Source organism: Condylura cristata, unplaced genomic scaffold, assembly GCF_000260355.1.
Source record: "Condylura cristata isolate star-nosed mole 26May11 unplaced genomic scaffold, ConCri1.0 scaffold00004, whole genome shotgun sequence".
Classification (NCBI taxonomy): Eukaryota; Metazoa; Chordata; class Mammalia; order Eulipotyphla; family Talpidae; genus Condylura; species Condylura cristata.
Genome location: NW_004567105.1, coordinates 36645446 through 36653340, shown reverse-complemented (window position 1 = coordinate 36653340; position 7895 = coordinate 36645446).

Sequence of the window (7895 nt, the reverse complement as noted above, 5' to 3'; positions counted from 1 at the left end):
GGGGGTGGAGTGGGGAATGGGATCAAAAACGGGAGGTGGGGGAGAAAAGTGCATGGGATTATGTGATGGCATACAGGTGACTTGGTGGTGGGAAACCCGCGGGGATTACAATTGAGATGGAAAAATATATTTAAAAAATGTAAAAATGTAAAAGAAACTTATAAAATAAAAAAAAGATGTGGTACATATACATAATAGAATATTATTCAGTAATCAAAAAAGATAAACTCATGTCTTTTATAGCAACATGGGTGGAGCTGGAAGGGATCATGCTTAGTGAAATAAGCCAGGAAGAAAAAGAAAAATAACGGATGGTTTCTATCATAGCAGGAGCATAAGGGGCCAGAGTGGGGAAAAGAGAGAGAAAAGCAATTGTAATAAAGTAAAAATGTCAACAACATACAATTTTAAAGCAGAAACATGTTATGGGGTAGAAAAGGGAATGGAATCAAAACTAGGGTGGGCTGTATGCACAGGACTATGGTGATGGCACATGGGTGAATTGGTAGTGGGAAGCCCATGGGGATTACAACAAAGATGAAAAAATGCACAAAATGAAGAATGATATAAAAAATAAATAAAAATAAGAAAAAACAACTAAATATGGAAATTCAGTAGGACCCAGAATCCCACTCTTGGGCATCTATCCAAAGAATTTGAAACCATCAACTCAAAGTTATGTGCTCTGCTATCCACTAACGTTTAATTTGTTAAATTTGACGAGGCGATGACAGAACTTGTTTTTCTATCATTTTTCCAGTTCCACAGTAAAGTAGCATAGGAAGTGGGAATTAAGATTCCAAATTGAAAGGATGGGCTTTAACTGTGCTCGGGACTGGTTGTCATTATAATAATGACTCTTACTGTACAAAAGTAATTTATGACCTTTATATTTCTAGTGGAGAAAATGCCAATAATTATACATTTCAGTTATAACCCTAACAAATACTAATGTTGCTCATCAACAAAGCGAACACAGAAGCAGGGTTGGGCTCTGACACAAGGGGTGTTTTGCCTTAATCCTACCTTTCCTTTTTTAAAAATCTCTCATTGTAAAATGAAAGGTGGGAAAATCTTAGTGGAAAAGTATTATGGGCTGGGGGAGCTTCCAGTGGAATAGAGAAAAGGGCTCAGTAGGGAAGCAAAGGGCTTTGAGGACTGAGTTACTAGTAAGCTTGGCCACTGTGCATGTAACTTCCTCCTGCCTTCACAGAGCAATGCTCCATCTTTCATACTTAATTCTTGCTCAGGGCCACTTGTATATTCCTCCTTCACACATAGCAACTATTGCTGACCCATCAGAAATAAGGGGTCAACTCAATAAGTAGAAAGCATCTGTATCAGTGCAGTAACAAAAATGTTTTTAAGTGCATTGAGTTGATCTACCTTGCACTGTTTGTAACCTGCATCTTACTGATCACTAGTTACATTTAAATAAGGAAGGAGAACCTTTACCCAGACAGAAACCAGAGATTTTGTAACCCATTACTATCACCAAAATGCAGACCCTGTTCTGTGAATAAATTCTAAATTTCTTCTGGAAAGCATTTTTAAGCCATTAAGTCTCCCAAACACAGAAAATCACTGAGGTCAGGACTGCAGCCCCAGGGACTCTGTTCCTCCCACACTCGGGGGATAGTTCTCACTTCTCAAGACTTCCACAAGCCCTGCGTTAGGGGAGCAACCTTCGGTGCAAACAATCCCTTCTGTGCAGAAATTTCAAGCATCTCAGCCAAAGTTTGTGCTGGGTCCAAATACATTTCCCCCAGGCTGCAATTCACGGTACCAAAGTTCCCCATTAACCTTGCCTTTAAAGCAAATACTGTGCTGTTTCTGCTGGGCACAGCAACAAATTCACTACCCTAATGACTACAAACAGCAGACCCTTCCCTGAGCTCCAGGCCCTACATCTGACCCCCAGGCACCAGGAGTGGCTCCACCTGGAGCTCTGAAAAGCAGTCCTCCCTTGCCCCTCCCTTGTACCCTGCAGTCCTTGGGCCTCCATCTTCAGGCACCTTCTCCTCCATCCTCCCTGTTTCCATGGGAACACTTGCCTTTGGACTGTGATTCAGGTAGTCCAGAACTATCTGCACAGACCCATTTTCCCAAATAAGGTCACAGTCACAGTTTCTGGGTGGGCCTGTCTTCTAGGGGAGAGGGGACAGCATTCAAACAAACCACAAACATTAAATAAAACCATGTGTGATATCATGTCATCTTACAGAAATGTTACAGCCCAGAAATTAAATCGACCTCAGTAACTTCTAGTTATTCCCAGCTCCCCCACTTGATCCCTCAGCTCCAGTCTCATCAACATGGGGCCAAGTCAGTTCTCCCTGACAGGTCTCAGTCCATCTTATATAAACTTTTTCATTCTCAGTCCCTTAGTTAAAGCAAGAGAAGAGCGAATGAACCAAAGTAAATGGATTTGTAATAGGAGATCTCAGGAAAAGGGGAGCTTCCAGGTTCCCTGCCCCACCCATGGGAGAATGGAGCTGAGCAGGGAGAAGACACTGGAGAGGAAACTGGGGAAGGAAGGAGGAAAAGAACATGGAGGACTAAAGGAAGCAAGAGGAGCAGAGAGACATGTGAAGAAGCTGCACTGGCTTCTTGGTCCTGGGCTGGTTGAAATAGACATAGGGTTTGGACCAGTGGGGAGATTAACAATGGCAGCTTTTACCTTGATTTTGATTTTGTGCTTTTCCTCCCAGATTTGTCTGGCTGTTTCTGATCCTTTTCTATGGGTTCCCACCAGGACATACCTTAAACTGTGACAGGTTTTTGGGCTTCAGTGACCCTGCTTTGGGTCAACCCTGTTTGTCTGGGCATTTACCCACAAGAGGATGGGTAACTCTGGGTGACTGATTTGGAAACTATACTCTTTGTCTTCTTTGTTGTTGCACATTAACTGTATTAAAGTTCCTTTTCATTAAAGTTCTTGTACACAAGAGTATTTCTGTCTTGATGTGGCAAATGACAGAACCTATTTAGAATGAGCAGGTTTGGGGATTTTGGGGTGCCAGTGTTGCCTTGTGGGGCAGCAGCATTGGGTGTGGCACAGGACAGAGGAAAGACAACTCAAAGTCCAAGTAGAGTGAAGAGACCTAGAGGGGCTCACACCTCAAGAGTGCAGACTCATGTTTATTGGGAATCAGATTGAGAGAAAGTGGGCAAGTGTGGTGGGGATGTGTATGGGGATACATAATTATCTTCCTACTGAGCAAAACATCCCATCTCTAGTTCCTGTTTACACTTAACTGCCTGTAAAGGGAGTCTAACTGGTTATGCTAATCTGGCCATAATGTCTACCTGCTGGCTTCATCAGATACTTGTTTTCCAGTATGTTCCTCACACCAAAACTTTTGTTCTGGTGAGAGGCCCCAACCTGATTCTGCATTTTAGCTTGACCAGCAGGAACTCTGGGCACCAAGACAATATCCCTGGGAAGAAGGGGGATGGGGAACCCATATCCCTCACCCTGTCCTGTAACAGATTCTTGCCTTATTCCATTGACCAGCGCCTCCAGTACAATGTTGGTGGAAGTGATAGAGACAGACAGCTTTCCTTGTTCCCAGTTTTTTAATTTGACCATTAACTAAGTTAACTGGAAGAGGTCTCAACAATATTAAACTAAGAGTTTATTAGGTAATTAAAGTGAGAATTCAAGTCCAGAAAGCATATCAACAGATTCTACTCTGTGGAAGTTATTTAAACAATGCAAGTTTGAATAGTTTATAGAGGTAGGAAGTGAGTCATAAATAATTATTCTTGGGACTGACACCCCATCTTGCACACATCAAAGCACTGTTTACACACAATGTCTCCACATAGACAAACAGTCCATAGAGCAGCTGCCTCCTGGGGTTCAGAAGCTGTAGCTTCAAAGAGCTAGTGAACATGAGGTAGTTCAAAGGCACAAGTAAGGAGAGGATGGGACCTAGAATTACTGAAGTAACTCTGTCAGGGGAGGCCTCTCTCATGAGCCACAGGTCTGCTCTTCTTATTGGTAGGAAGAGAATCCCCATCCTCTACAGGAAAGAATGAAAGGCCCCTAGGCAATGAAAGCTTTGCCAACAGGGTTCCAAGCTGCCTATCACTGTAGTTGTGATGACCTCAGTCTGATTCTGCAAACTGATTATCCAAGCAAGTGAGAAATAGCTGATTTGCTTTATCCATGAGTTTTGACCTGGAAAAGGTTTTATTACCACTGATGGAGGCTAAGAGCAGAAAATTTGGAAAGGAAGCTTCATAAGCCAGCAGACTAGTTCCCAGAAGGTCAATTGGCCATAGTCATTAAACCAGATCTAGAGCCTCCCTGGTGGCCTACGGGTTAAGTCTCAGTACTGTCATCACTATGGCCTGAGTTTTGACCTTGGTCCCCACCCAGTCTAAGGCACCTCCCAGAAGAAAGGGGCAAAAGGGGCTTAGTTAAGTCTGGAAGGAAAAGAGCAAAATCAAATCAAGATAAGCACTGCCTTGTTAACCTTCCCATGGGTCTCTCACCCACATAGGGCACAGCAGACCTCTCTCTCCTCGCCCACTGCTCCCCTCAGAGACTTCTGTAGATCTGCCTGTTCTACTCCCCACCCTATCTCTGATGAATCCTCTCAGCTCCACATCTCTGGCCTACACCCCAGTTCTTCTATGAAAAATAAAAGTAATAACAAATAATAATAATGAAGAAGAAATGAACACTTCTTAGGTGCCAACTGCTATATCGAGTGTCAGACACTATAGAGTGTGCAGGCCAGTAGTAGCACATGGAGATGGAGGCCATTGTAGAGAATCTCTGGTCCTTACAAGTCAACCTAGTCACACACTAGAAGTATTTATGTAACAAAAGTTAACAACTGCACAAAGAGATGAGCTCCTCCCAAAGAGAAGACTCCATCAGTGCAGGTTCTGCCCTGCAGAGAGGCAGCAGCCTCCTGCCCGTGCAGGTGTTCCTGGTCCCCAACCTTCTCCCTTAGCTGTCCCCCGAAGGCTGCCCACCTGTTCCCAAGCAGGCCTCTCTTTTAACAAATCTACCCCTTTCTGGAGCAGCTCTTTCTGCCGACTTGTCTATGCAAGTGTCCTTTATTTCCCTCCCTTTTTATAATAAACCTGACTTTTTGACTCTAACTAACATCTCTGGCTCGTGGAGAAACTCACCATGTGTCAATGAAAGAGGAGCTCTAGTGAAACTTTTCCTAGAATTATCCAAGGACCCCACTCTCTGAACCCAAACACCTCTCCAACCAGCATCACCATCATGAAGGCGTAACCTCCAGAAAGATCTCACATATGGCTTCTTAAAAAGTTTGAATATAACTTGAACTAAATTTTATATTTAGTTATATTTAGCTGTATTTAGTTATATAACTAAATGTTGTTCCATTGTATTTCACAGGGATGCTCTCCAAAATCAACCCTTTGTTCTTTTAATTTTTAGAAAAAAGAAAAAAAAGACTAGGGTCCTTCTGCCTAACCCATCATATTCAGATGAGAAAGTGAGAGGGGGGACTTCCCCAGGAAAATGGGAGGTTCCAGGTTCCTGTCCCTCTAAGAGAGGTGTGGAGCTGAGCAGGGAGGAGGAGAAGCTGAAGAGGAGACTGGGGAGGAAGGAAGCAGGATGGGGAGCCAGAAGGAGACCTGGGGGAGGCACATGGAGAAGAGACATGTGAAGAAGCTGCACTTGCTTCTCAGCCTCGGACTTGTACCAGGGACTTGGGGGACATGAAAGGAGACACTTGAACCAGATGTGGGTGAGAGGCCCATGGGAGGTTAACAATGGCAGTGTTTATCTTGATTTTTATTTTGCTCCTTTCCTTCTTAACTGGGCCCCTTCTGTCCCTTTCCAGTGGGCCCCCACCAAGAGGTGCTTTATACTGTGGCAGGCTTTCAGGCTTCAGTGACCCTGCTTTGGGCCAACCCTGTTTGGGCATTTACCCATGAGGGGATGGGTGACTTAAGATGCTTGATTTGTAAACTTATAATAATATTCAACTGCAGGCACACACACACACAAAATGGCTAATAAAGGGTTAATTTATAAAAGTAGGAGAAATGAGGAAGTGAATATTTCAGGGAGAAAGAAGGGTGATAAGTTGGTAATGTGTCCTACCAGTTCCACATACCTGGAATCCTAACAGCACACTGAGAGACAGCGAAAGCTAAGAGCCAAAAACCAAGAGAGCCCCAAGATCCGCATGTCTGGTTTTATAACAAACATGGCTGCTTAACTCCACCCTCAGGTCCCAAACCTGCCCACTCTAAATAGGTTCTGCTATCTACTGCATCAAAACAAAACATATAAGACCTTTAATACAAAGGAACTTTAATACAATTAGTGTGCAATACAGAAAAGATAAAGAATATAGTTTCTAAATCAAATGCCCAAAGATACCCATGCCCTCGTGGCTATAAGTCTACCCTAATGGGATTGGCTCAAAGCAAGGCCTGACAGCCCTCCATAAATCTAAAGCACCTGTAACACGCTGGTCCCCAGGAAAAGGGGATGAGGGGATGGGTAACAGACCCACAGAAAAGGGTCAGAAATGGCCAGACAAGTCTGGGAGGAAGTGAGCAAAATCAAAATCAAGATAAATGCTGCCTTAGTCAACCTCCCACGAGTATCTCACCCACATCTGTTTCACCCAGTCCAGGTCCAAGAAACAAGAGCCACTTCTTCCCATGTCTCTCTGCTCCATATGCCTCCCTCAGGTCTCCTTCTGGCTCTCCATCCTGCTTCCTTCCTCCTCTTCTCCTCTCCACATTCTTCTCCCTGCTCAACTCCACCCTCCTCTGGGTGGAGCAGGGAACCTGGCACCTCCCCTTTTCCTGGGGACCAACCTGTTATAAAGTAACTATTCAAACTGGATGATGGATGCTTAGAGCAGGAAGTTTTAGGATGGAAGTTTCCACAGGGTGAAAAACAGGTGGGGACAGTAATGATTTCAGAGGGCTGGAAGTTTCCCACAGTAATTTCATCAAAGAACATAAAAGAACACCCCTTGTATGAGCCATTTCACATATTTACACACATGCATGTACATGAGAACTGATTAATATATGCATGCATGTATAGGTGTGTAACAGCTCATATGGACACAACTGGGAGATGACAATAAAGTAGGAAAAACCACAAAAAAAAAAAGAACACCCCTTGTTCTAGCAAAATGCAGGAAATGCAGGTCTTGCCCTTTAAGACTGCGCACCAGTATCTATGCAAGTGTCTGTCTTACACCTGTACCTTTCAAATTCAGCTCTTTACCTGGCTGTAACTAGGCAGGCTCTCTTTTTTCCTAATAAACCTTTAAAATGCAGACTTTGCCTGTCTATGCAAACGTCTCTTTTATTAATAAACTCTGCTGAAATCTTTTTCAGAGGTATCCAAGGACCCTGCTCACCAAACTCCATCAGAGCCAGAAAAGGAAAGCCAGATTCTCATTCAGACTTTTTACATTAAACTCTCCAAATTCAACTCTTTTAGAAGAGATGACAGTGTCTAACCATGTATAACAGAGAGGAAAGTGAAGCTATATCCTTTTTCACTTAAGAGAGTCGCTTTTGGAGATCAAAAGAAAAAAAAATGGAAATAAGAGTCCCACAAAGGAAAGGAAATTAAGAAGGCTGCCATCGGTTCAGATCCCACTGTGGCTAATAAGGGTTTACTGCCACCAAGTGGTATGCTAAACACATTTAATTCTGAAACTGGAGTTTCTTAACTTCTCCCCAAATATCTATACTTTTTCAAAGCAACAGCTTTCAGTTTAAGTGAAAATATCATGAATCCTCAGAGAGAGAAAGCAGAAAACTTCACAAACCGACAAACTTAACAAGTAATACCAAAAGAAACTGTGGAGGCTTTTGCTAAGCTTCCAAGAAAGGAGCGTGAAACTACTAACACTGGACAT